Here is a 4129-nt window from a genome sequence, read left to right as displayed (position 1 = left end):
GTAGGGGGACCGGTACGTATGCGAGGCCTTTCCCTGGGGACCCGCGCCACCAAAATGTTCGGCCCGGCTCCAAAAAAAGGCCCCCGGCTGCAGAGCTGCTGCTTGAAAAGGTGCATCTGCTTCCTACCTGGTTCCTGGCCCGGTTTGATTTGAGCGTGTGGCAGGGCCTTCCCCAAAGCCACCCTTAGCCCCCGCTACAGGCTGTACGTGTGATGCGGGTTACTGGTGAACGGTGCAATGAATGTGGACCCGCCACACCGCAAAGTAAGACGGGACTTAAGTGTGAAGTAATTATCAAACAAGTAAGTGCTTCATGATGGTGCAATACACTTTGAGTGGTGGGGGTGCAAGGTCATTGTCACACCATAAAAATGACTGCTCAGATCTAAAAAGAGCCAACCAGCTCCAATGTTAGTGCTTGAAAAAGTGTAACAACTTTGTAGCTGGTTCCTCTCCAGCTGTAATATGGAAGTGTGGCAGGGCCAAAGAATAAGCTCCCTAACACAGCGCTGTGAGAGAGTCTGCATGGTGAAGTCAAGGAAAAAGCTATTTATTCTCCAGCACTACAGGGCTAAGGAACTCTGCCCCAATCCTGCTCTTCTGCTGGTTCTTGCATTTCCAGTCTTCTCTCAAACATCATAGCTTCTCTTTACATAATCTGGTCTGTAAGTGGAGATGCAGCCCTATGCTTGCACCATAACTAGGGATCTACCCAAATCAAGGAGGTAAGCGGCCTATTTCAGGGGCAGATCATAGGGCCAGCTGCCATTTTACAGGCTTATTGCTGCACATCCCCCCCTCCCCACAGCTCTGATTGGCCGAGGGGCCCCAGCGGTTCCACCCCTCCACAGATTGGCTGATGGACCAAAACCATGGCATAATTACCCTAATTAAGTGAGAAAGCCATTAATTGGTGCATTATTAAGCACTCTAAGCATTGAATTAAACTCTAAACTGAAATGTCTTATGAAATTAAAGCTATACACAACATGAATTGTAACTAATACCATCACTGTGCTTTATTAAATGATGTTGTAAAAAAAAGTTTACTCAATGCTTACCTTGAGACAGGCAATTCATGCTAGCTGTTACACACTAGCATCCAGCAGCAGTTGCTGTGGACAGTCTCTGTCTCTGCAGGGTTAACGCTTTCTGTACACTGGGATGACACGCTCAGTATCCACTTTGTTGGAATGGTAAGGCAGCATTTTGCCAGGGTGTACAAGATGTGGAAACTGGGCACAGACAGCGTTCCAGCACAGGCACAGGCATCCAGCACTTTTTGACAAAGTTCATGTAAGCAGTATATTCCTTGTCATGCTCTTTCTGCCATCCAGGGATTGATTTCAGTAGCTGAGGTTCACAACTCAGAACAGGCACGTGGCTGGGGTCCAAAATGTGAACAGCACCAAGGAAGGCCAATTGTCTGAACAGTGATTGGTCGTACCTGTAGTATGGGTTCAACTTCACAGCTACTGCCTGGGACAGGTCCCTTCTCTGCTGGTTTTCACGATGACAGTTTTACAGTTCTTGTTACGCCATGTCTTCAACCCAACTTATCAAATCTATCAGCTTGTGTGTGTGGTGGATCACAGCCTGCCGCCCTTCAAGCTATGTTAGAAGCTCCATGATCTAGGTGACATTTTTCACCACAAATTTCACTTGATCTTGAACATCTCCCTGTTCCAGGAAATCATGAAGCTTAAGCATGCACTTGTGTGCTGGGTGTGATTTTCAGCTCCTCACTCACAAACTGCTAGTAGTATTGCATATGCTTGGTGTGGTAAGAGACCATGGTGAACCACAAATTTCACCTTGTCAGCACAGGCTCTGGTGGCAGTGACACAGCTGCATGCAAGTCCCCACTTTGACTGGCGAGGGACTCCCTGTACCAGAGCTTATGGCTTGGACAGTGCTTGAAGCCTTTATTGAAGGAGGATACCAGGCTATTCACAGGGAACTGTGTCAGATGTCTCTTACTAAAGACAGAATGTGTGCATTGCAGGTGACATGAACTGCATTGGGCAGCATTCTTTGGAGCACATCTGAAAAAGCCTTGCACATATACAAGGCATTGTCAGACAGAAATGCTGACATCTTGTTAAATTCTTAGCCTTAGTTGACAATAGCCTTCACTATAGCCTGAGATATGGTAGAAAAATTGACAGACATAAGGTGGACTGGCTCTGTTTGAAACAGGCAGGTCCTGGTCTGTCCAGCTCTCAGGTACAAATAAAATGTGTAGCATATAGTTATCCTGAGGCTCAGTGGCTTCATCAGCCACAATGGAGAAGGATTCATACTCTGCCAGTGCAAACCTTGTGGACTGTAAATGTAAAGCAGTCGCTGCAGGGAAATAGTCTTCATAAAGCTTGTTTGGACGTGAAAACTGCCAGCATTTGGCACATTTTGGTTCAGGTAGTCCCTTAGCTTTGGGTGATCAAGTTTCTCCAGCAGGATATTCGCCGCCACGTATGCATGAGGGAAAATGCCGCCACTCGCCTTGCCAAGCTGTTTTCTGTAGTCCTTTTAAAGAGTGGAGACATGGTTGCAGGTGTCTTGCTCTGACCTTTAACCTCTGCAACAGCCTTTCACTTCATATATGCCTCAGACTCCAAGTGCTGATCTATACTGGTTTTCCTCAACACATCCAGAGTCACATTGCAAGCAGTAACAGAACAGCCTGCCTCCATCTACATGCAAGGTCCCTGCAGGATACTGCCTTCCACAGTCTATCAGTGAAACGTATTTGGCTGTCTTGGAGGATTTCTTCTGTGTTCATCCCCGCTCAATCCTCATCTGACTGCAGCATGCTTGAAAGATGGCACCAAAATCCTTGTGTGTCCCTGACTGGCCCCAGACTGGCTCCTGTACTGAGTCTATGTCACAGGCTCAACCTTTCATTTGCTCCCTCTCCCCACCCTCTCCCCCTGTGCTTCCAGACTTCAGGGCCTCCTGCCCTTTTCTCTGCTTGCTAGTAAGTTGGGTTTTTTCCCCCGGCAGCAAGCCCACCAAAATCACGGAGCCCACCATTTTTTGTGGAAAACACCTGATTTTGTGTTTTCTGCAAAGAACATGAAATCGTGATTTTGGTAGGCCCTGCCATAACTACGTCCCTCCCTCCCAAGTTATGTTACTAGAACGACTGCAAAGCTTCACTGAGTGGCTGTACTGCCAGAACACAGTGCGCCCTGTGAAGACACCAGAGGTTAAATGGACCACAGAGCTGGTTGAAGATGTTGGAATGTCTACACACCCTTTCAGCTGCATGCTAAATGGCAGCAGAAGCTTGACCCAGCTTAGCAACATGGAGAATCTCCTCTAGCAGTTCAGAGGGTTTTGTTACTTTGGAGGGATTCTGATTTTTGCCAGTTGAACTTTATAGAGTAAGCCTATATCCCTTCACTGTCAGCCTCATATCTTCTTTCATGTCACCCTTTATACTTAATATAGCTTCTCACTTATGTTTCCCACTTTCCCTGTTGCTATGTAATCAGTTTAATTAATTACATCATTTTATTTATATATGATTTAATTTAATCGTGTCATTTAATTAAAACATACTTTGCAGTTAAGCATTTTCTTTCAGTTTTGGAAATCCTAATGGTGATGGATCAGTGAGCGAGACCTGAGAAATGCTCTGGTTCTGGAAAAATGAAAGTAAGCAAGAGTCCTAAGCTGAGGAGATTTATGTGCAATTAACTTGTAAGTAACTTCAGTTATGAGATCACTCACATTTAATATATATTTAATATATATTTAAATAAATAGAATACTTAGCAAAGTAAGCAATACATTTGGTAGTATTGGCAGAATCAAGGCTTTAGACTTGTAAGATATAGCTTGCAATGTTAATAGTTGAAGAAGCTAGTAAAATAAGTTTATTTTCAGTTTACAATGTTGTGCCTATAATAGCAATACAAGTTATTGAAATTGGTTACCTGGAATCAAAACCAAAAAAGGGATGGTGGGTTGGTCTTTACTGAGATTTTTATCAGTAAAAATATTACCGGGCACATCTACATGTGATATTAATGCAACACAGTAAACTCCAGTACAGTTCGCACTGGAGTTTATTGCGCTTGGGCGCAGTGTTTACGAACGCGCCTGGAGCAAGAAAATGTTCAGC

At 44.8% G+C, this 4129-nt stretch overlaps 1 long non-coding RNA gene across 1 annotated transcript in view; it reads left to right on the top strand.

Annotated features, from left to right (window-relative positions):
- Positions 1-6: 6 nt before the first annotated feature.
- LOC102371479 overlaps positions 7-4129 on the top strand; it is a 16668-nt gene continuing 12545 nt past the window's right edge. The window contains exons 1-2 of the long non-coding RNA XR_001358119.2: positions 7-302; positions 3590-3705. This is a non-coding gene — a long non-coding RNA (uncharacterized LOC102371479). The remainder of the gene's footprint in view (positions 303-3589; positions 3706-4129) is intronic.

Source organism: Alligator sinensis, unplaced genomic scaffold, assembly GCF_000455745.1.
Source record: "Alligator sinensis unplaced genomic scaffold, ASM45574v1 scaffold274_1, whole genome shotgun sequence".
Taxonomy (NCBI): domain Eukaryota; kingdom Metazoa; phylum Chordata; order Crocodylia; family Alligatoridae; genus Alligator; species Alligator sinensis.
Note: the sequence above shows the minus strand (reverse complement) of the source record. Positions and strands in the feature narration are given on the sequence as shown.